The sequence below is a fragment of the Eublepharis macularius genome, chromosome 1 (assembly GCF_028583425.1).
Source record: "Eublepharis macularius isolate TG4126 chromosome 1, MPM_Emac_v1.0, whole genome shotgun sequence".
NCBI lineage: Eukaryota > Metazoa > Chordata > Lepidosauria > Squamata > Eublepharidae > Eublepharis > Eublepharis macularius.
In genome coordinates, this window is record NC_072790.1 from 33,007,974 (window position 1) to 33,032,352 (window position 24,379).

General features: G+C 46.6%; 1 protein-coding gene across 7 annotated transcripts in view; it reads right to left on the bottom strand.

Annotated features, from left to right (window-relative positions):
- The window catches only part of LOC129326452 (UDP-glucuronosyltransferase 1A3-like), a 175,969-nt gene that overhangs the window by 86,071 nt on the left and 65,519 nt on the right, over positions 1-24,379 (bottom strand). The gene's annotated exons all lie outside the window — the stretch shown is intronic.

The window sequence follows — 24,379 nt, forward strand, 5'->3', positions numbered from 1 at the left end:
TAGAGCATTGTTATTTTTACATTACATTCAATTTTCCCCTGATTTTTCGTTTCTAACCCCCTCCCTTTCCCCCCCTTTTGTTGACTTCCAACAGCTTTCCCACCCTCTGTCCCTTTTCCCTTACTTGTATTAAATTCCTCTGTCTAAAACAAATATACATTCTCCATTATATTAAGCAGTACATCTTTAACTCCTTTACTTATTATACACCCAAACTGTACGTCTTTAGATAAACAATTTATCCCATTTTCCAGTTTTGAATATTTCTATATATCATAAATCTATAAATCATAAACCATAAAAATTTCCCACATTTAAATCAAACAATTTGATTTGTTCCCTATATGTTACTCATTTCATCTTTTTATGGTAATTCTATATAACTCATCACATAATCAATCAATTTAACTCTTCTTTGCATTCAGTTTGGTGCATATAAATCTTATCAAAGAAAGAAAATATTGTTAATTACTCAATCCTCAAGTTTAAACCTTATCATTAATTATTCTCTATCAATATTCTATCAATTAATCTTTACATATCTTTATATATCTCAATCAATTAATCTAACTGCTTATAAATTCACATTTCTCTTCCTCCCCCGGTAAAGTCACCCCTCTCTTTTATACTTTTAATATACTTCAGTAGTTCTCAAACTGCCACAGTTTTCCTCCCACCTCCCATTTCTTCTCCAAATATTGTTTCAGCTTCTCCCAGTCTGTGTTAAACTGCCCTGAGTCCAGATCTCTCAGTTTTCTTGTCATCTTGTCCATTTCAGCCATGTACAGCAATTTGTAGATCCAATCTTCAATAGTTGGCACTTCTTGTACTTTCCATTTCTGCGCATACAAAAGTCTAGCTGCTGCAGTCATATAAAATATCAACGTCCTATGATGGGCTGGAATTCCCTCCATTCCCAGGTTTAGCAGCAGGAGTTCTGGGTTCTTATTTATTTGAAACTGTAAAATTTCACTCATTTCTCTTATTATTTCCCCCCAGAACTGCCTAGCTACCTCACACGACCACCACATGTGATAGAGGGAGCCCTCATGCTTCCTGCATTTCCAGCATTTATTGGAAGTGTTCAAGTTCCCTAGCGCAATCTTCTTTGGTGTCATGTACCAACGATAAATCATTTTGTAGATATTCTCTTTAATATTAGTACATGTCGTTATCTTCATTGTAGTTTTCCACAAGTATTCCCATGCCTCCATTGTTATTTCTTTATTGAAATTTATAGCCCATTTCACCATCTGTATTTTAACAATCTCATCCTCAGTATACCATTTCAACAGTACTTGGTATACCTTGGATATTCTTTTCTTGTCATCTTTAAAAAGGGTCTGCTCTAGTTCCGAGTTCTCTGTTCGTATGCCCCCTTTTGCGGAGTCCGAGTTATATAAGTCTCTAATCTGTCTGTACTGGAACCAGTCGTAATTAGGTGATAGTTCCTCTTGCGTCTTTATTCTAAGTTTAGATGCTTCAATTTTAGTTATTTCTTTGTATGTTAAACATTGTTGTTCATTATCAACAGCTCTCGGGTCTATCACCTCATACGGAACCACCCACAAAGGAGTTCCTTCTTGTAGATAAATTCTGTACTTCTTCCAGATTGTATATAAACTTCTCCGTACAAAATGATGCAGGAACATCGAGTTGACCTTTACTTTGTCATGCCATAGGTATGCGTGCCATCCAAAAAATTTTTTGTATCCCTCTAGGGCTAGTAGTTTCTTATTCTTTAATGTCATCCACTCTTTTAACCAAACTAGGCAGATTGCATCGTGATAAAGTCTCAGGTTGGGCAGTTGCATTCCGCCTCTTTCCTTTGCATCTTGTAAAACTTTTACTTTCACTCGAGGCTTCTTGCCTGCCCAAACAAAATCTGATATTTTCCTCTGCCATTTTTCAAATTGTTTAGAGTCTCTGATGATTGGTATTGTCTGTAGCAAAAACATTACTCTTGGTAACACATTCATCTTAACTGCTGCAATCCTACCCAACCATGACAAGTTCAATCTATTCCACTTGATCAAGTCTCTCTCTATCTGAGTCCATAATTTTTCATAATTATTCTTGAACAAGTCTATATTTTTTGCAGTCAGCTCAACTCCCAAGTATTTCACCTTACTAGTTACTTCACAATCCGTTGTTTCCATTAACAATTGTTGTTTCTGCTTAGTCATGTTTTTGCATAATATCTTTGACTTCTTTTGGTTAATGAAGAAACCTGCCAAGTCTCCAAACTCCTTGATCTTATCTATCACTTTTGGCATGTTCTCCAGTGGGTCTTCTACAATTAGCATTATGTCATCTGCAAATGCTCTGACCTTATATGAATAGTCCTTTATCTTTATTCCTCGTATTTCTTCATCTTGTCGTATTTGTATCATCAGAATCTCCAATACTAAAATGAACAACAATGGAGATAACGGGCAACCTTGTCTCGTTCCTTTACTAATCGTCAATTTCTTGGTCAATTCATCATTCACTACAATTGCTGCAGTCTGGTCTCTGTAAATTTCCTTAATTGCTCTGACAAATCTTTCTCCCAGTTGTAGCTTTTCCATAGTGGCAAACATAAAGTCCCAGTTTAAATTGTCAAACGCTTTTTCAGCGTCTACAAAGAAGAAACCAACCTCTTTATCACAACGCTTATCATAATATTCAATAGCATTGATCACTGTCCTTAAATTGTCTCTTATTTGTCTGTCTGGCAAAAAGCCTGCTTGTTCCTCCTCTATGACTTCCGAGAGCCACCCCTTCAGTCTCTCCGCCAATATCTTCGCAAAAATTTTATAGTCATTATTAAGTAATGATATAGGTCTGTAATTTTTCACGTTAGTCAAATCTTGGCCCTCTTTTGGGATCAATGATATATTCGCTTCACTCCAAGTATCTGGAATCCTTTGATCCCTAAAAACTCCATTCATCACCTCTTTTAGGAATGGTGCCAGTTCATTGGCCATTGTCTTATAAAATTTAGCCGTAAGTCCATCTGGCCCTGGCGCCTTTCCTAGATTTGCGGATTGTATTGCCTTCCTTATTTCCTCGTCAGTTACTTCACTGTTCAACTTATTTCTCCAAGCTTCCGAGATTTCTGGAAATTTGGTTTTCTCCAGATATGATGCTATTGATTCTTTATTTACTTCTTTTTTATTATACAGCTTAGCATAAAATTTATAAAAGGCTCTACTAATGGTAGTCTGCTCCAGGTACGATTTATTTTCTTCACAGATTTTATTTATTATTTTCTTTTCCCTTTTCTTCTTCAGTTGCCATGCCAAATATTTCCCAGGTTTGTTAGCGCCCTCAAACGCTTTTTGATTCAGTCTTTTAAGGTTCCACTCCAATTCTTTATTACTCATTGCTGTTAACTGTTCTTGAAGAATTTTGATTTCCTGATATATTTTCTTTTTTCCTGGTCTCTTTTTTAACTGTGCTTCTTTGGCTTTTATTTTCTCCTCAATCTCTTGTCTTTTCTCCTCTTTCTTTTTCCTTGCTCTGCCATTTAAGTCCATTAGTATGCCCCTTACAACCGCCTTGTACGCGTCCCAAACTTTGCTGGTTGGTACTTCTTTATTCACGTTATATTGTATGAAAAACTTTGTCTCTCTTCTCAATATTTCCATATTCTCACTTTCCTGTAACAAGTCCTCATTTATTCTCCAGGCTTTCCTTTTTCTCCTTTTTCCAAATTTCCACATAATTGGGTTGTGATCTGAGCCTACCATCGGCATTATCTCTACCTCCTTAGTCCATAACGCTAAGTCTTTTGAGGCCCAGATCATATCAATTCTTGATAATGTAAGATGCCTTGCCGAGTAAAAAGTAAACTGTCTGGTTTTAGGATATTCTCTCCTCCATACGTCTTCGAGAGTCTCTTGTTGAATCAACTCAAAAAAAAAGCTTTGGCAATAGTCCTCTTCTCTTTTGTGCTGTTGTAGTCTTTTTGTCTAGTTCCAAATCTGTCACTCCATTGAAGTCTCCAGCAAGAATTATCTGGTCATATACAAAATCGTCTAAGTGCTTCCTTAAATCCTCAAAGAAGCTTTCCTTTGCACCGTTAGGTGCATAAAGTCCGACTACCAACACTCTCTTTAAGTTCCAATTGCATTCCACTGCTACAAATCTAGCTTCCACATCTCTCATAACAAATTTTGGCTGCAGCTCCTCTTTTATGTACAACACCACTCCTCTTTTTTTCTTGTTGGAGGCCGCTACAAATTCTTTGCCCAATTTTCCAGATTTTAAGTATTTTACATCCTGTTTTCTGATATGGGTCTCCTGCAAACAAACAATATCACATTTTTGTTTTAGTAGCCAATGAAAAATATTTTTCCTCTTATTCGGTGAGTTTAGTCCATTTACATTCCAAGATAATACTTTACACTCCATATTCATAGTTTTGTTGGTAAGTCTTTTTCATTGTCCTTAATAAATCTCTCCATCTCCCGCTCAGATCTGATGCGTTTTTTTGCCCCTCCAAACTCAAAGGACACTCCTTCCGGTAACTCCCATCTGTACCTGATATTCATGTCCTTCAAAGTCTGAATTAGCACTTTATATTTTTTCCTGTCCAATAGCACTGATCTGGGCAGTTCCTTCATTATGATAATCGTCTTGCCATCAATCTCCAATGGGTCTTGAAATTGTTTTGTCACAATCCTCTCTTTCATGTTTCTAGTTGTAAACTGCACAATCACATCCCTTGGTAATTTCCTCTGGGTTGCAATTCTCGAATTCACACGGTACGCCACATCTAGGATAGCCACCATTTCCTCCTCCTCCTTCCCCAGGTATTCAGCCAACACCTCAGTCATCTGTTCTTGCGCTGACTTCCCTTCCACTTCTGGCAGTCCACGAAAACGAAGCTGCTTCTCCATGTGTTTAGTTTCTGCAACTGACATCCTCCCCTTCACAAGTCTCATCTCTGTTTGTTGCGTGTCTATTAAATTCTCCATCGCGTCTTCTACTGTTTTAACTCTCTGCTGCGTTCCTTGTAATTCACTACTAATCGTTTCCACGCCTTTTTTCACTTCTGACAGCTCCGACTTTACTGTCTGTGTAACTTCTTTAACCTCCTTAATAAGCTCCAATTTCGTGTCCTTAAGTTCTTTCATCATGTCTACAAGTTTTTTATCCAAATTCTCTATTGCCGATTGCCACTCTTTTTTCGACATCGTGGGGCTTGCTTTAGCTCGCTCCCACGAATCTGCTCTCTTCCTTAGCTCCGTGGCGTATAATTAAACGTTTTCCTTTTTTTCAAATGTCCCAATCTTTGCCAAAATTAGATTTTTAAATATCCAAAATGTCGGGCGTCTTTTCTCTATGGTTTCTCTATGTTGTTATATTCCAAGATGGCCTACTTCCTCTTCCGCTGAAGCCGCGACCCTTCCCCTTACAAAAATGGCGATTCCCTACTTCCTGTCCTTCGGCAAGGGCCGCTTCTCTCCAGCCACTCTATTGTTGTTACGCACTTCCTGTCTCCCGTCTTCCCACAGCAGGTCTCGCGATGGTGTCTCTTTCCCACAGCTCCAAAACCACAGGTATTCAAAACAATAGTCCGATTTTTGTAATAACTTCTTTAAACTCAGTCTCTTTTAAAATACAACTCCTGCCGAGTCTTCCCCTCCTTTTCACTGATCTGTTGCAGTTTAAAAATCTACTTTCTTTCCTCTCTGTTTTTGCCAATCTGTCCCGTTTCAAGAGATAGCGATCTTTACCTTCTCTTCAACTTTCTCGGGTTGTAATCGCTGTTTCGATCTTGGATTCTCCTCTCAACTTCCCTCCCCGATCGAAGCTTGGGTATGTAGGTCTTATGCCAGCCAAATTGGCCCCAAAACTGCCGCAGCGATTATAGCCGACCCGTCGCAAGGTGGGACCTCAAGGACCGGGGGGGAGACTCGTTGGTTAGAGCCCCCCCTCGTCCGAGATCTAACTCACCCTAGGGTCTTGAGCGTTCTTTGCCTGCTCCCCACCTGAGAGCAGTCGGCCGCGGGTTATTTTCACCCCTCCGGCCGGTTAAAACGGCAGTCCGGTCAGCTCCGCAAATGGAGCTGCGTTAGACCTCCATGAATCCCAAACCGGAAGTCCAGCAATAATTCATGTTTGTATACATAGATCAATTCATAAATGGAGGTAATTCATACGCAATTCATGGTGGATTAAAAGCACTAAGAACCAGGGGCAATTCATATACATGGATTAATTCATAAGCATAGGATTAAAAGCAAAGGCAATTCATGGGTCAATTCATGAATGCAGGAATAAAAACAGGCTAACTCATAGGAGGCTAAAAGCAAAATTCATAGGTGAGGGAACAATTCATATATGGTGGAAGGTGGAAAGTGCAGGTAGGGCATAGACCAATTCATGAAAAGTGACGCAATTCATAAGGGGTTAAAACCATATATATATATATATATATATATATATATATATATATATATATATATATATATATATATATATATATATATATATATATATATATATATATATATATATATATATATATATATATATATATATATATATATATATATATATAGGATTAAAAGCAATAATTCAGGAAGTTAAAACCAATTCATAGATAAAAGCAGCAATAGTAAAAGCAAGTGCGTGGAAACAATTCATGAGGGGAGGCGGCGGAAGGGCTCATGGGGGGGCAGAAAAATAAACTTCGCAATTAAAAGACCAACTCATGCGGCCAGATTAAAACCAAATTCATAAAGTTTAAAATCAGGAATAAAATAACCTTTTAAAAGAGACTGGTCAGGAGGGGTTCCGGTTAAAACCAAATTCATACAAATGATAAATAGGCTAAAATCACTTCGGCGGAGGGAGTTAGGTTAAAAAGGCAATTCATAAAGTTAAAAGAAAATTCATAAGAATAAAATTGATAGGGGGTGATTAAAAGATCCCAGTTCATGGGAGGATCATAGGCGCACTTGCAATAGACAGAGTGGGGTTAATTCGGGGCTAAATTCATAGGGGTGAAATTCATGAAAGGCAATGGAAAGAAATTCATAAAGAACTTAAAACAATAGAGCGGTAAAGATCACAGACGGCTCAGTCCGCAGTATAGCTGCTAGACTGGGTTGCATATTTACAAGAACAAGCAAGCTTAATCCATGCGTTCCAAAACACACTTCCACCCCCCCTTGCTGTCTGCGTCAATCCGCAGAGCAGGGTCGGTGGGCGGCAAGAAGGGCTTCAGGCACACAGTTCTAGTCCTCATGGAGGCAGTGCCACTGGCGGTCGTTCGTAGGCGGGCCGTGGGCTGGGAGGCAGAGAAATATGTCCCCCCCTAGTCCACAAGAGGGCCTCGGAGCGGTGTCCGGCAGCGGAGCGTCCATGGGGCCGGCTCAGGATCCATAGACGTAAGCATAAATGCACAAACAGCAACAAAATAAGTAGGGGTTAAATAGGGCGCCAAGAGCAACCATTAAGGTAGGAGGGGGTCGGGATGGTAGCGATCCAAGCGGTAAGACATCTGGAGTTGCTGGAGCTGTCGGCAGCTCCAACAGCCCAAGTAAAGCAGTGAGGCACACAACAAAACTTGGAAGGCCAAAATAACAATGATTGGGTGCAAGGCCAAATTGTAAATTCCAGTGGCAGTGGGGCTCCAGCCAAAGAGGGTTTCCCACCAGGAATGCTCTCCAGTGATCTTGATCTGTTGGACCAGGCCCAGGATCTCCTTTCCGTTGTGGGACACAACCAAAGCAGTAGTGTCCCCGTCCCTCTGGATGCTCTGGAGGGTGCGGTGGAGCTGCGGGTGGGCCAGGAGCTTGTGGATCAGCTCCAGACCGATGCCGAGGGAGATGGGCTTCACATAACGATAGACGGAGGGTGCCACCAGGATCTCTTCTTGGGTCCAGACCGGTACCGTCTAGGTGAAGTCGCAGGCTGCCACCGAAGACAGGTTGCAGAAGCAGCGATTGACTCCCGGGATCACAGGCTTGAGCTGGAACGAGTTCAGGATCACAAAGTCGCAGGCTGTTCACACGCAGACACATCCTTTCCCAAGGTAGACCACAGTGGAGCTGTTCTCCGGGACGACCTCGAAAGGGCATTCGTTGAGGGCGTCGCGGGGCCACACAGGGGTGATGCGGTGCAAAGGCTTGGTCTTGGCAAATGAAGCCGGTCTGGTCTCGATGCTGGCACCCTTGGAGGCTGACGAGCTGCCATCCGGTCGGGGTGAAGCAGGCCCAATGGTCGGGGTGGCGTGCGTAGAGGACGTCGGTGTCGCTAACTTGGAGTCCCAGAGGCACGACTGGATACACGTAGAATGACTCGTGCGCACTGGCCATTAATAAAAATAATTTAAGCTCCTGGGTGATCGGTGAGAATCAGGAATTTATGAGAGACCACCAGGATTCAAGCTCCAGTTCAAGGGGTGACAATTTGGGCATAATCAATCTTTTAATCTCCAGGGGCAAGTGCCCGTCCGTGGCTTGCCGAATTAGCCCCATGGCCACAGCCTGGTTTAATTGTTGGGCTTGCATACATGCCATGGCTATTGACACGTTGTGTTCAAAGGACTGCGTTCCCTTGAGCAGCAGAGAAAAGTCTCTTTCAATTTGACTCTCCCAGTTAACTAAAATGGAGCTGATCTCGTGTTGCCCATTTGAAATGGAATTTAGGGACTGCACCACCGGTTTACCTAAGTCGGAGATGCTAGTCGTGACATGGGCAAACTTATTGGCGAGAGTCTCAATATTGACCGAATCCATGATTGCTAAGCCTCCGGCTGCAGGAGCAGTCCAGTCGGCGATGCTTCGTCTGGCACGCGAGAGAGAGGGAGGGGGATCGATCCACAGTTGTAGCCATGCATTCCAACCCTTGCTACCGGCCTACAGATAGGGAGCGCACTGCGGCAGCCTCTGGGTTATATTTAGCTCAGCTAAGTCTATGCGGATCTCTTTTAAAGACATTTGTGGGCGGACTAGAACTCTCTCTCGAATGTCAGTTTTCAAAACATGGGAGCCCACTATATGTGTGCCGCCTTGGCTTAATTGTTCATTGCTAGCAATCAAAGGGTCAATTTGGATGGCGTGGGTCTCCTGGGTCCGGATCAGCAGGGAGTAATTGCCTGGTTCGTGAGTCAAATTTACAAAGAGCAGCCCAAGCCGGTGAAATTTCTCTACTAGGGGCTTGGTTTGGCATTCGGGCGTCTGTTGAACCAGTATCCAATCGGGCGGGCCATGTTTGGCTAGGTCTTCCTCCTTTACGATCCAGGTCAGGTTCTCTCAGCGTTCTATAGCGAAGGAGAGAACAGCGCCTGAAGGGGGTGTGACAGTGACTGATGCAGTTTCAGTGGTAGTAGTGCCTAGTAGGATGGTCATTCTGAAGGGGTCTCCTGCCTTCCATACTGCGGCCGACACTAAAATAACTTCACAGTATGGTCCAAAAGCCTCAGTGACAAACGGCGAGGTTTCGGGATTGGCAGGGGTGGTATATTTGTCTACCACCGGGACTGCGGTGGGGGCTGGCCTGATACGGGGAAGGAACATACATGGAATCGGGGCGAGTGGTGAAACTGTATCGGTGGGCGAATAGCACACTAGTTCTTGGGACATGGTTTTCACTCCCACACATAATATAACAAGCTCTGGAGGTCGGATCCACTGCTCTTCACAACAGTGGAAGTTGGTGCGATCCGTAGGGGTGGTCATATTACTCTGCTGCACAACCTTGCAGACCATCATTTCATTTTCTGCTAGTGTATTGATACATCTCCAGTGGGGGTAGGGCATTAATTTGGATGGACGTCCCTCTATTAGGGTGCCTGCCAGCACGAGCAAACACAGAGTAGCCAGGTGCCTCATCTCCCGGCCTTCCTTTTCCTTTTTGTAGCGAAAATATCCTGGGGAGACCTGCGGGTATAAGTACAGGTTCCCTGAGTTTGTTGCAGCAAAAATAAATGAAGCGAAACGGGGAAAAAGGGAGGGCGTCTCTCTGCCAGCACTGTCTGTTAGGCGGGGCTCGAACGAGGAGTCCCAGGGCACTAAGCGGGCCTTCCAGCTTGTTGCGCTGGGGAACTCCTGTGCGGAGGCTTCTTCCTATAGCATGTATATTTCAGGGGGACGGCTTTACGTCGAGCAAGGGTTGGCTGTACGTTAGGCGGGACTATGCAAACTCGCTCCAGGGGTACCTGGGTGCCTAGACTGTGTGGCCTTCAGGTGCCCCTTGCTCGGTGGCGGGCTGCTCTTATTTTGCGGGCTGAGAGTTATCGGTCCGGCTCGGCCTAGCCTTGCCGTTTGTTTTGCCTGTTATGGGCTAGAGAGCGGTTTCCAGTAACCATAAGGGCTGTTGCTGTTGGAGACCTTTGTCCTATTTTTCTAAGATTATTTTTAAGTAGGGGTGGTTAGGGTTGAAGGTATGTTTTATGATGGTTTGCTTTTGCTTTGTCTTTTTCCCTCTGCTTTTTTGCAGGACCTCTTGTATGTATTTCGGCGGACTGTTTTTCCTAGGAACAATTTTTGGAGGGACTCCCTCGGGAGGCCCCATTTTCATGTTAAAAGAAAGAAACACACAAAGCAAAAGCACACGGGCGTGGGATACTTTCGGGTTGCCCTCACCTGGAAGGCCTGGCATGGCTTCATTATAACTTCAATATGTCTCCCCCCCTTCTTTTCCCTTGTACGGCACGAGCAAGGGAAAAGATTATGTTAGACGGGGCGGGCGGCTGCTGGCGGAAAGGGCCGAAGTGAAGCCGAGGACACTCGGCGGCGTTTATCAAAAAGCGGCGAAGACGGCGGAAATCTGTCGGCGCCGCTGGGTCTGTGTTATTCGGGAGTTATCTTGGCGCGGAGGGTTCTGGCTATGTAAATGAGGCACGTTGCCCCTTGTGCGTGGCGAACGCACCTCAATAACACATTCCAGAGCGCCTGCAGTTGGGCTAGGTCTAGCGTACATGCTGGTTTCCTAGCCTGATCGCGGGCCTGTGCCCGAGTAGTGACAGAATGGAGGGGGAGGCCTGGGGCTGGTTCTGGTGATGGGTCACTTCCCGTGGCGGCAGCTTTAGCGGCCAAGTCTGCCTGGTCGTTCCAATATGTGGTTTCCGAGTTTGACTTCTGGTGCCCTTTAACTTGTGTCACTTGTGTTGGACCCGTACGGTCCTGGACGAGCGCGGCTACACGCTGCCATAGCTGGAGGTGGGCCACAGGTTTCCCATCACTAGTTCTCCATCCCTGATTTTGCCACACTGGGAGCCAGACCGTGGCAGCTTTGGCTGTCCAGTCCGAGTCTGTGTAGATGGCAAGTGGGCTCTCTGGGGACTCAAATTCAAGCACCGCCAGGAGCGCTTGCACCTCAGCCGCTTGGCTGGAATGGGGGCGGGCTGACCCCTGGAGGGTGAACGCATCACTCACTCGCACTGCACCATAGCCTGTCCGGGGGAGCCACCAACATGAAAGGAGGAGCCGTCGCAGAACCAGCACGTGAAGCCGTTCAGTCGGGCTTCCTCCAGCGCGACTCCCCAGGTGACTGGCCAGACAACTTGCGGTGGCAGGTTTAAGGGGCACTCATGCTCGGTCCCGGTAACTAAAAGGCCATAGGGGGCGGGTGGCTCGGTAGCTTCCTTTTTAAATTCTACTCCACGATTGACCAGGGCCAAGGTCCACTGTGCTATGCGGGCGTTCGATACCTGCCCATCCTGGATCTTGCCCGAAAGTATGTATTTAAGGGGCGTGTGGGTTGTTTGCACAATGGTGCGGGAGCCTCCTATAATGAATTCCCAATGGGTCAAGCTCCAAACAAGTGCGAGGCAAGTCTTCTCCCAGGGGCTGAATTTAGTTTCTACCGGAGTTAGATTGCGGGAGGCGTAAGCTACTACTCTAGCGGCTCCTGCTTGCTGCTGGGTGAGTGTGGCCCCTATACTTTTATCAGAAACGGCCAACTGAATGTAGAACGGCTGGGTAACGTCCGGGTGAGCCAATGCCGGGGCTGCGGCCAGACTGTGCTTAAGTTTGGTTAAGGCCTTCTGCTGGTCAGGTCCCCACTCCCAAGGGGTATTCTTTTTGAGGAGGGCATAAAGAGGGCGAGCCTTATCTGCAAAAGACTCGATGAAGTCCCGGGAGAAGTTAAAGGTTCCTAGGAGAGCTCTGAGCGAGGGAACGCTGGTGGGGGCAGGCAGCTTGGAAATGACCTCCATTCGCTGGGCGTCCGGGGTGCGACCCTCGGGTCCCTGGGTCAGACCCAGATACTTGACACTGGTCTAAACCAATTGGGCCTTTTCCCTGCTTGCCTTGAACCCGGTCTCACGGAGGAGCTCTAGGACTTCCCTGGTAATTTGGCGGGCTAATTCTTCCGTGGGGGCGTGGACCAAGATATCATCCACGTAGCTCAGGACATGGGGCCTCGAAGAAGGTTGGAGGCGTTCCCACATCTGGACTACATGGGCGTGACAAATGCTGGGGCTGGAATGGAATCCCTGGGGCGTCCGCTTGAATGCGTATTGCTGGCCGCAGAAGGTGAACGCGAATTTGTACCAGCAAGACTCATGCAGCCGGATGGAATGGAAGGCGTTGGCCAGGTCTATAACCGAGTAAAACCGGGAACCAGCGGCAATGGCCGTCAGGATCTCGTTGTACTTGGCCACGACCGGGGCAACGGGAGGGGTGGTGGCGTTCAGGGCGCGAAAGTCGACCGTCATTCTCCAGGTCACTCCATCTGCCTTTAGGACTGGCCACAACGGGGCATTGCAGATGGACTGCATCGGGAGTATGACATCCCACTTAAGGAGTCCCTCTATTGTCTTAGCTATCCCTGCTTCGGCTTCGGCGGGGTACTTATACTGCTTCTGAGGGGGGAGATCTCTTCCTTCGATCAGGACGCAGGCGCCCTGAACTTTCCCACACTCGGCCTTGTCAGTTACCCAAACCTCGGGGAAGCCCTGAACCCAGGGGTCTCCTGTGATGGGGGCGAGAGGCAAGGGGGCCTTAAGGGCGGCGCACCGGTGGACTGCATTGACAAAGTCTGGGCCTCCCGGAATGCGCCATAGGAGCCCGTTCGCTAAGTCAATGGTCAGTCCCTCGGCTCGGAAAAATGGCATGCCCAAATGTCCGTCGTCCTCTCCCCGGTTTGTGCATGCCGAAATCCGGGTGGCCAGGCTCCCAACGGTGAGGGGGATGTCCTGCCAGACCGGGGATTCCTGCATGCCGCCTCCAAAACCGCCGAGTTGCATGGTAGTAGAGGTCTGGGTTCCCTGTGTGACCAGGGCGGGTTGGAGTATGTTAAGTGAAGCTCCGGTATCTATGAGGAGGGTGGCAGGCTTCTTCTTTTCCCCGGGAGTCCCGATCCCTGCCTTTACTGTTGGTCTCCCCCACGTATCCAGCTTTAGTCTGGCAACTATGCCCACGGAGGGAAACTGGGACTCGGGGCGGCCCTAGTCTGATCCTGCGCCCTCACCAGTGGGGGTGGCGCCTCCCCGGAAGGGGTTGTTGGAGCTTGAATGCTCTCAGACAGCGGCTATCGGGGAGTCTGAGAAGGGGGGCTCAGGGGGCAGGGGAGGAGCCGTTGGGAGCGCCGGGGGCTGCTGCCGGTCTTCCCAATCCATGATCGCCTTCATCAGAATAGACGTGGGCTTTCCATGGAATAGCTCCATGTCCGCTCCTTGCTTCTTGAGGCGCATCCAAAGTTCCCAACGGAGGGGGTCCCTGGACTGGGGTATGTTGCCGCGGTCCTGGTAGCCCTCGTGGTCGCCCTGCGGTGCTCCCCACGCGCTAGACTGATCTGGAGGGGGATAGATCTGGTGATTATAAGGGTGCATTACTCGAGAGTGAGAAGGGGCTAGGGGCTCATCCTGCGACCGGGGCTCGTGGGGTCCCTGCTGGGAGGTGGAACCGTAGCTCGGGGCGGGTGCGAAGGAGACTCCCAAGTGGTAGTCCCTCGGCCCTCTTCCCCGGTTGAAACTGCTGCTCCTTCCCAGCAGGATTCCTCCCCGCGCCTCCGGGTACAAGTTGCGTCCCTGTGGTCGGTACTGGGAGTGGGGGCCATGGTTGGCATAGGTGACTGTACTTATCGGCTCGCTCTCCTTCCTACGGGGGGCCAGGGACTTCACATGGCGGATGGCGCCGGTCTCTCGCAACAGGCCAGCAATGCTTCTGATGCGAGCTTCCAGTTCTCCCCATGTAATGCTCCCGGGTTCAACTCCTGCTAGGGCCAGGCGAGTGGTGCCATTGAGCCCGTCTATGACTGCCCTTCTGAACTCTAACTCATCAAAGTCAGGCATGTCACTTGCATCTAAATCCACTTCATCGGCTAGCTCAGCAAGAAGCTGCTTTCTGGCTAGGTATGCTTCTGGGTCCTCTCTGGGTTTTTGAGACTCTGCAATGTATAGGGCTTTTACACTCTTAGTGGGCCATAGGAAGGCGCACAATTCTCTAATGGCTCCATACTGACTGCGGGTGGCTAGCCTTCGGTTGGAAATGTAAGCGTTAAGGGCTGCAACTATTTCGGGGCTGGCGCAGTGGCGGGCCAGTTGGGCCACATCGGAACCACTAGTGGAGGGCTGGGAGGTGGTTACGTGCGTGAACCACTGGATAGCCGTGTCCCGGTTTAGGGGTCCCATGCGGTCTGCTATGGCTTGGAGCTCGTCGGGCCTCCAATTGCGGGTCTCCTTAACGACTCGATCTGTTTTCCTGCCATCCTCATCTGTGGAGACGATTTCTTTAGTGCCTATCGGATGGAGGGGCTGTGGGGCTTCCTCGGGCTGGGGCGAGTGAGATGCCCAGCTGTCCGTACTATCTTCTGGGAGGGCCAAGAGGGCGGCGGGATGCACGGCGGAAATTATGGCCTGCTGCATCCCCAGGTGCTGTTTCAGGGCCTCTAGCTCCCTCTTACAAGCAGAATGGTCCGTGGCAGTGGTTTTGGAATGGTTGTGTTCCGCCATGAACTGGGCGGCATGGGTTAGCTTAGCAATCTTCTCTTGTCCCTCAGTTAACGCGTGCTCAGCCATATCGGCACAAGCGGTGGCCATTTCAGCCTTGTGCTGAGCGTCCTGGAGGGCGGTAGTTAGTCCTTGCTTTTCTAGTATGAAATTGACGCGTTCGGCGCGCCACTCAACTGCTCTCCTCTCGTACTCTTTCTCCTGCTCGGCTAACTTAGTCTTGAGGGTCTGGATTTCTAGGCGCAAGGCGTCCTGTTCTCGTTCTGATTTCTTCTCCTGATCTCTCCTTTCCTGTTCCTCGTCTTCCTGCGCTGCCTGTAACTTATTAATTAGGGACATGCTGTCCTGTAGGGCAGTGAAAAGTGCCCAAGTCCCATATCTATCTTTCTTACTCGACTTAGGTTTCTCCTTCTCACAAAAATCCTGGAAGGTGCTTCTAACTATCTGGAGCGGGTCAGGTCCCTTGAAGGAACCGGCTTCCCAAGGGCAATCTCCCTTCTTAACTAGCCACTTCTCCAGGCGGGGCACTGTGGGGTTTGCCCGGTACATTTCTCTTTCGTTTAGGGCTGATCCGAAGGAGGTTAAGAGTGGATCAGTGATACTAAGGTAGGGGTGATTGGGTCCTTTAAAAGCTGTCCTCTCTATGGGCCTTTTAAGAGTTATCTTTTGGGTCCTCAAGGTGTTTTAAAAGGTCCTCTAAGGGTTTTTCACAAGGATATTCTAAGGGTCCTATGCTCGGTTCTTCTCCACCGGGGGAGAAGGAAAATTCCTATTCCCGTTTCAAGCTTGCCTACAAGCCATGGGACCAGGAAGAATTTACTGGCTCAGAAGGTGCTCTCAAGCTTCTCTAAGCCCAAGAACCAAAAACGCTCAGTGCTCCCAAGCCTCTGCCTAGAAGCCAAAGCTCAGGGGTCTCCCAAGCCTCTTGCTCAGAAAACCAGAAGGTGTTCCCAAGCCTCTGCTCAGAAACCGAAATGCTCCCAAGCCTCTGCTCAGAAGCTACAAATGCTCTCAAGCTCTCTGCCCAAGAACTAAACTCAAAGTGTCCCCAGGCCTCGCGCTCAGAGACAAACGGTTAAACTGTCTCCAAGCCTTGACCAAAAGACTAAACGCGCTCAAGGACTGCCTCTGCATGTCCCCAAGCAAAAGTGCCCAGGAGTAAAACTACGGTACTCCCAAGCGGAAAAGCGCTCAAGAGTTCAACTAACTCCCAAGCAAGGTGCGCTCAAGAGTCCTACTAACTCTCAAGCGAAAAGCGCTCAAGAGTCTACCTTAAAACTCTCAAGCATGGTGCGGCCGGCTGCCGCGGGGCTTCTGGAACCTGGCTTTAGATTCCCAAAGCTAACTGCCTGAACAAACGGACTATCGATCCCTTCACGTTTCCTCCGGAGCGGGGATTGACGCCTAAGTGCTGGCAGGAACGGGGTTTGGATGGACTTAGGAGAGACGGGGGAGGGGGGGAAGAGAGTTTATATGTGCTGCTTCAGGATGTATATATATATAGAGAGAGAGCCTACTTCTGGGATCCCACCCACATAGACGCGTTTAGGCGGCCCGGAAGGTGGCCAGGAACTTCACCAGTTCAGAGGTCCTCACCCACAGATACACCGGTTATAGCGGCCGTAAAGCCTCGCAGTGCACAAAATAAGGCGAGTAGTCCAAAGCTGGCTGAAAGAGGAAATGGGGAAAAGCCAACCCACAAGATAGAATTGCTCGCTAGAGCCACACACACTCACACTTTTAATTCCCTGAGCTAAATTGTGCTCTTTACACTGAGGTCTGGAAAATTTTCCTCTACGGCAGTTCGCTGAAAACACGCGTGTCGACTCACGTGGATTCACACGAACCGGGTTATGCCAGCATTCTCCACCAGTAAACTGTTACCAGAACTGCTCTTTAATAAGGGGGAAATTAGCTTTAGCAGTCTGTAACTAAAAATAGCGCGGATCTAACCTATGTTTACAGAGGTCCCGATTCCAGACACTCTAGTGACAAAGAAGCAGACTACAAATAGGTTCAATCACGTGTATTTACTAATAATGTGGCGTAAGCCTGAACTTGCACATACATACAAGAAAGCACACAAGACCTAGGAAATACAGAGTATGAAATATAGAGACTTTCGCATTAGCAGGTTCACAACGTTGGTGGGGAATACTCACAATCCTGAAGCGAAGCAGAGACACAACAGCAAGGTGGCCCAATGCCAGCAGTGGGACCACAGACAGACAGCAAGGGGTTCTGGATAGGATGGCACGCGCACCATGCAGTCTGGGAGACCGGCTTAAATACCCCAAAACGTACCCTGGGGCTGGTGCTGTACTTGGTGGTTCTCACAGATTAAAACAAAGGTTCTAATGGGTTACTGAATGGCTTGGATGGGCCACTTTGGTAATCTGATTGTGATAAGTGACACCTCAGGAAGAAGGGACAAAGGAGGGAGGGGGAAAATCCGAGTGGGCTGAATGGATGTTCCAGCGGACAGGGCTTGCCCTGATGTCATCAGCTCTGGAATGCGGAGGTTTCTTTGAGATGCATTCTCTAAGTGCTTGGGATGGTCGGCACTTAGTTCCTTCTCCAGGGCGGCTCCTAAGATATGCAGAGTGAGGCGAGGTACTCTCGCTGCGGACGTGGTGTGCCCGCTTCGCCAAAATGGCTTCTCAAAGCAGTCTTCTTCCCTGGGTCTTCTGGCTGCCTGAGAACATGGATGCCGGCTGGGCATAGCTGGGGCTGGATAGCAGGCTGCCCGGTAGCGAGGGCAAGCTCGGGGACTGGCCCGTGGGAGGCTCCAGGCGGGAACTGACCAGGGGGTGCCTAGCCAGGCTCGCTGGAGGTTTCCCCGGCAGGCACCCAGCTGCTAGCAGCGGCTTGGGCCCATATGAGGCAGGCTTCCATGGAGGCAGGGGGAACAGCACGTAAAACACAGTCCAAAGCAGGGAACAGGCATGGTCCGTGGCAGATGGCAATGCAGGCACGGGGCACACTTGTAACAAAGTCCAAACACACACTGGGAAGTCCAGATACAGGTCAGGGCAGGGCTGCCCAGGAAGAGAGTCCTTTGTGCAGTTAACTAGACATGGAGTCAGGGCACTACACAGTCTATTGTAGCAGTAAGGTAATTAAACAAGCAGGCAGGAAACTAACACGTGTACCAGAACACACACGTGCAGGGCAATCTTTGTGTAGCAGTAAAACAGCAATGCAGGAAACTTCAACACAGTCCATGGCAGGCCTTAAAGCAGGAGAGGGGGCCGACTTGGCAACAATTTAACTGCTTAGATAGTGCTGGGATGTGCTGAAGGAATTCTGAAGCTGGGTTCAGATATGCAAAAGAAATTTAAATGGCAAAGTGTAAAATAATAAAACTTATCCTTAAAGTCACTGAATAAAACAAATTCAGTTCCAATAATCTACAAGCTTACCAGCAGGATAGAGAACAAAGCAACCAGCCTCAGCCTGCACATTTTACAACGATCAAAAACCCACCCATCACATTTGGCACATTTCTTTCACTAACCTCCGGGCATCACCCTCGGATGACCGATGATGTCCACATAAGTGATTAGCAGCTCATTAACCGATTGAACAGAAGTTCAAATGGTGCAATGTAAGGTGCACGAAATTGGCAGAAGTTCAATGTAAAGTTGAAAGAAGGTTACTGAGTACTTACTGAACGTCATGGCGCCCGTCTGTAGTTTAATATCTATTCACTGTCAGTGTCTGAAACACAACTTTAAAAAGAATTTTTTTCCCTCCAAAGCTTTTTCTCACCTCTAAGGAATGCCTTCCTTAGACGAAGATAGCTTCCGGTGGGTAGACATGTTGATTTGCAGTAGAAAAGAGCAAGATTCAAGTCCCGTAGCACCTTAAAGACCAACAGGTTTCAGGGTCTAAGCTTTCCAGTCAAACTCCTTTTGTCAGATACAAGATGTTTCATATCTGACCAAGAGAGCATGATTCTTAAAAGCTTACGCCCTGGAAACTCCTGACCATCTTTAAGACTGGAATCTTGTTCTTCCTTCAATGAATAACTCTATTAGGGAACTATCACCGATTAAGAAGCCTCATTTATCTGGAAAATTGTTTACTTGCAGATAACACTGTTTGGTGTGTGCAGTGTCTACAACTGTCTCCGCTGAGGCTAGCAGGCCTGGGGGTGCTGGACCACTGCTGCTTCTGATTGGCTCGGGGACAACCCCAGACCTATATTGTCATGACTACTCTTTTAATCGCGTGGTTAGATAGGGTATGTCTTTAATTTTCTTGTTGACTCTCGCTCTCTCTGGGTATGTAACGCTGCCACCGGGAATTTAATTCCAACTTGATTAATTAACCTTTCCCATAGTAATATGCCCAAGCTTTAAGACTCCTTGGTTGGACTACGTGGTCCTGAGGATGAGATTGTTGTATGGTAGAGAGAGGTAGAGGCAGTCTACCTGACCCATGGGGGGATGTCGCATCATGACATTTTATTGGCAGACTTTTTATGGGATGGTTTGCCGTTGCCTTCCCCAGTCCTCTACACTTTACCCCCAGGAAACTGGGTACTCATTTTATTGACCTCGGAAGGATGGAAGGCTGAGCCAACCTTCAGCCAGCTACCTGAACCCAGCTTCTGCTGGGATCGAACTCAGGTCATGAGCAGAGCTTGGGCTGCAGTACTGCAGCTTACCACTCTGCACCACGGGGCAATCTGTGCCACGGGGCTCTCTGTGTTGTATGGTAATAGCATAGAACTCTAGGTTTAACAATAAAGAAAATAACACTTTATTTGTACAAGAAGCATATAGGTTTCAGGATGTTTAGCAAATTTTCTTCAGTAAATAAAACAGTGCATATTAATAACTACTGACTGAGGTGTCACAATCTTTCATTTCACAATCACTCCTCTCTCTCAAATCCTCCTTCTCTTCAGATGTACTTTGTTGTTCAATCTTCATTTTGCTCAGTTGACTCAGGTTTCTGTCATCTTCTTTCTCTCACACTCCTATACAATATTCGGCTTTGACTCTCTCTAGTCCCTAATATTCCTCTATATGTATTCTGGAAATACATCTGGAAAAAGTAGGAGACTCCTTTTTCCAGATTCTGTAGACTGCTGCGTTTCTAAGTGTTAACTGTGTATTCTCTCTTTCTCTCTCTCTCTCTCTCTCTCTCTCTCTCACACACACACACACACACACACACACTTCTTAGCTCTCAGAGTCTCTGTGCACGAGATCTTACACGGGGATGCTCAAATGTAGGGAGATGCAAAGTTAGCTGGGAAGCATAGTTTAAAAAGACAGAGCCAGCGGAGATCACTCCTCAGAGAGTTTGTTAATTTCATCTTTGCCTCCCTGAAGGAGAAAATTCACAAACCCTCTGAGGACTGATCTCTGTTAGCTCTGTCTTTTTAAACTACACTTCCGAGCTAACTGAGTCTTCCAGCACTTGAGCGTCCCCACGTAAGATGTATTGTGTAGAGAGACTCTCAGTAGCCAACCAATCACCTCACTCACTCATTCCCCTCTTTCACCCCTCTTGTTCTTCTGCAACTTATCAAGCATTGAAAGAAAGACACACTTAACACTTTAAATCATTACATATGTGAATGAGCCTTGCAGGGCAGTAGATCTTTTAGATCTACTTGGTTCTGCTATAAAGTTCTGCCATAACCATGGCAACCATCTTAAACTCTCATGGCTGAACACAGAGGAAGAATCCCAGCCTTAGAAAACTGAGGTAATGCATGATGTCCGAACATCACAGCATCAAGATTAAATAGCCTGTCCTTAGCCTAACCGTCTCATAGGGTAAATATCAAAGTCGGGAAAGAGGATGTGCAGTTTGATTCTTGCTCTGTTTGTTATGCAAGCATCGTATGTGTTTGCTTTGATTGCATTACTATTTCTTTGGCTCTCAGAGCCAATCTACAAGTGATGCCTGACAAAGGGTGGAAACTTGTCAGCTTCCCTCAAGTTTTGATGGGAAATGTAGGCGTCCTGGTCTTACAGTTTGGCTCTCCATTTAATTAAAGTTTACAGAACCTCCCCCCCCCCCACACACACACCCAGTGGAGGGGGATGGAGCGCCTGGCAAGAGCCTGACGCCTGCACTCCCCTCCTGACTGCATATTCTCCGTCCCATAGACTGCCGCTCTGTAAACTTCAATTAAATGGAGAGCCAAGCTGCAAGACCACAACGCCTAAATTCCCCATCAAATCTTCAGGGAAGCTGACAAGTGTCCAACCTGTGTCAGGCGTCACTTGTAGCTTGGCTCTCAGTCATGCTTACCCAGGACGCGTAAGGGGGTGGTGGCTATAGATACCCTCGTCCGTGGAGTGCACATCTTTTTATGCTGGTCCCCAGCTGTAGCTGGCAAGTATGAAGCAGAGACAAGGGAAAGAGCGGGAGGCTTTCCCCTTGCTGTTCTTTTGGAGGATTTGGTCCCATGGAAAAGCTCCGCTGACCCTGGTGACATTAACCACGTGACAAGAACAATGGGGAACAAAATATTAATTTTGCAAAGTGAAGGGCAGCTTCGGCCCTTGCAGCCTCTGTGGCAGGGGATTCCCTGCACCAGCACGTGGCACTTTCAGCCACTTCTCAGCTGGGTGGTGGGAGAAAAATGGCATGAAAATGGGGGGGGGCAGGATTGAGAGGCAGCATCCCAACACTCTGACATCACTCCCCATGCTCCCTTTAGTGATATAACAGCTTCTTTTACCTAAAAGCAAAATTATATTGATATAGCATTGTAACAATATATGTACCAGGTTCTCAGAATTCTCATTTTTTTAAAAGGAAATTTGTAGCCCATTGCATTGCAGATATATGTTTATCTGCTTATATCTCAACATGGCAAGAGGCTAGAGACTTACTTTTTACAGAAATAAAAACCTGAGAATTCACAGAACCTGTAACAGTCGTGGTATATTAATATAACAATATTTTATGGTTGATTTTTTAAAATAAAAAGCCCTTCCTCTGGAGTAGGGTGAGGAAATGTCTAGCACAGATACAGGGACAATAAAATGCCAACTTTATGGTAAAGAGTGAGGGAAATTATTTGTAAATGCCTAATCTAAGTTATTCATAGGAACTGGAGGGACGAGGGAGCAAAAGGCTCTTTAAGTGTCTTCGATGGTGTCTGTGGCATTTTAAATATCCTACACATAAAAAACTGTGGGACCCACATAATTACCTCTTTTTTCACATTTACACTGTCAGTATCTGTATCTGAAGAAGTGAGCTGTGGCTCACGAAAGCTCATACCCTACTACAAATTTTGTTAGTCTTCTAGGTGCTACTGGACTCCTGCTATGGACAGACTAACACACCTGTCCATCTTGAACTGTCAGTGTAATAATATACAGAACAGTTTTTCCACTGAAAGCCAAGAATGTGCATCTACAGGGCAACCATTTTCTGTGTTGCTTTCAGGTAACCACAAAAGAAAAAAAAAAGTGTGATTTTTCTTTACCAGAGTAAGCAAATTGAAATGGTAAAGGGTGTGGTTAGAGAAGGATAGAGCCTAAGGGGAGGGGTCAATTGGAAGGAGTGTGGTTAGAGGAGAAAGGGGTCGTACCAAAAGAGAAAGGGCCCCCATGAACACCTGGAATTGACCCTGCTTAGAATACAAGATGTTAACTCCAGTATCATCAGTTTCTCGGCAGTGATAATATTCACAGTGTAAAAAACTGATGCCATAAATATGTCCTTCAACTGTAAAAAAAAAAAAAAACCTTGACAACCACAGATAATCCAGAATGCAAATACTTCTGCGATATCTCCTAACAGCATACCCTGACCTAGATAGCCCAGCAGAACCTGATTTGGTCAGATCACAGAAGATAAGCAGGGTCAGCCTTGATTAGTAATTGGATGGGAGACGCCAACAAAGACCAGGGTTGCAGAGGCAGGCCATGGCAAACCACCTCTGTTAGTCTCTCACCATAAAAACCCCACCAGGGGTCTCCATAAGTCAGCTATAACTTACAGGATTTCATTTTCATCTCTTAGCAGCAGTCTCCAGCAACAAGGGGCTAATGCAATGAACGTACCTTCTCAACAGCAGAACTCTAATTAGCAGCAAGTGATTCAAAGAGCTCGGAGACACCAAATGGTGCTGCAGATGGAGCAAGGCGAAGCGTGCATATTACTCCCATTCTACAGTCATTCCACTAGCCGCACATCAGTTCCTGGGCTCAGTTCGAGGTTTGGGCTATCACGTACAAAAGCCCTTCATGCCCTTGTGCCCCTCATATGTGTGGGACCGCCTCTTCCCCTATGTGCCACCATGGCAGCTGCACTTCTCGGAGCAGAGCCTCCTGCAGCTACTACCCTGCAGCTGGGCACAATCAACAGCTGCCCATACACACACACATCCTCAGTTCTACCTTGCGGAATCGCCTGCCTTATGAGGTCAACAGGGCTTCCACTCTGACTTTCTGCAAACTTTGCAAAACTGCATTACTCAGGAGGGCTTTTTTCACAGGCAACAGAGCTGTACTGTAGGGGAAAAGTTTCATGAAAATGCTTTGGTAAAAGGATAGGTTGTAGTCTTCACCACTGGGTATAATATGTCTTGTCTACGTTAGTATGATCCTGCTATCTAACTTCTGCATTGTATAATGCATCTTGTTAATGCTTATGCTTTATTTCAGCTTTCTTTCATCTCCGGCATCACATTTTTGCTTGTTTCCAGATTTCTGCAATCCAAACTATATAGGAGGTCCCACCCTATATTTGACCTATACTATGTAATCTGCCTTCAGTCTCAGTGAGAAAGATGGACTGTAAATAATGTAAATAAACAAGTTCTTAACAGCAGAACAATTGGGATTATTAGTGTGCTACTTTTTTTAATAGTAAGCAAAATAGATGTATGATTAGAAAGCCTATATACTATCCCCAGCCATAATAGTATTTCTTGTATTAAAATACCAGAAACAAAATTGCTGTAAAGCTTAGTACCTTGTATATAATATCATCAATACATTGTAGACTTTGCTACTTTTCTCTTTTGCGTAGATGCAAAGAATCCCATTTCCCAAAAGCCAGGTTACTTTAACAAATTACAGTTAAACAGACCTTGCAGATACAAACATTACAGAAAAAACTCACCAATTATAGTCTGCTATTGCTACTTTTCTCTTTTGCGTAGATGCAAAGAATCCCATTTCCCAAAAGCCAGGTTACTTTAACAAATTACAGTTAAACAGACCTTGCAGATACAAACATTACAGAAAAAACTCACCAATTATTGTCTGCTATTGCTACTTTTCTCTTAGAAGCTTCTGTTCCCGAATGATTTTACTTCATGGGGTGGGGTAGTGCTGACTACATCCACTATTTAAAGTTATATTCATTATTAACCCAGTGCCTTCAATTTAAAGGGGCCAGGCTGTGATGTTATCAAAAGTATAGCTGTGGAATGCCAATTGGTGTATATTAGCCCAAAAATGGAGAAAAATCCACCTCAAGATTCAGCCCATGCGG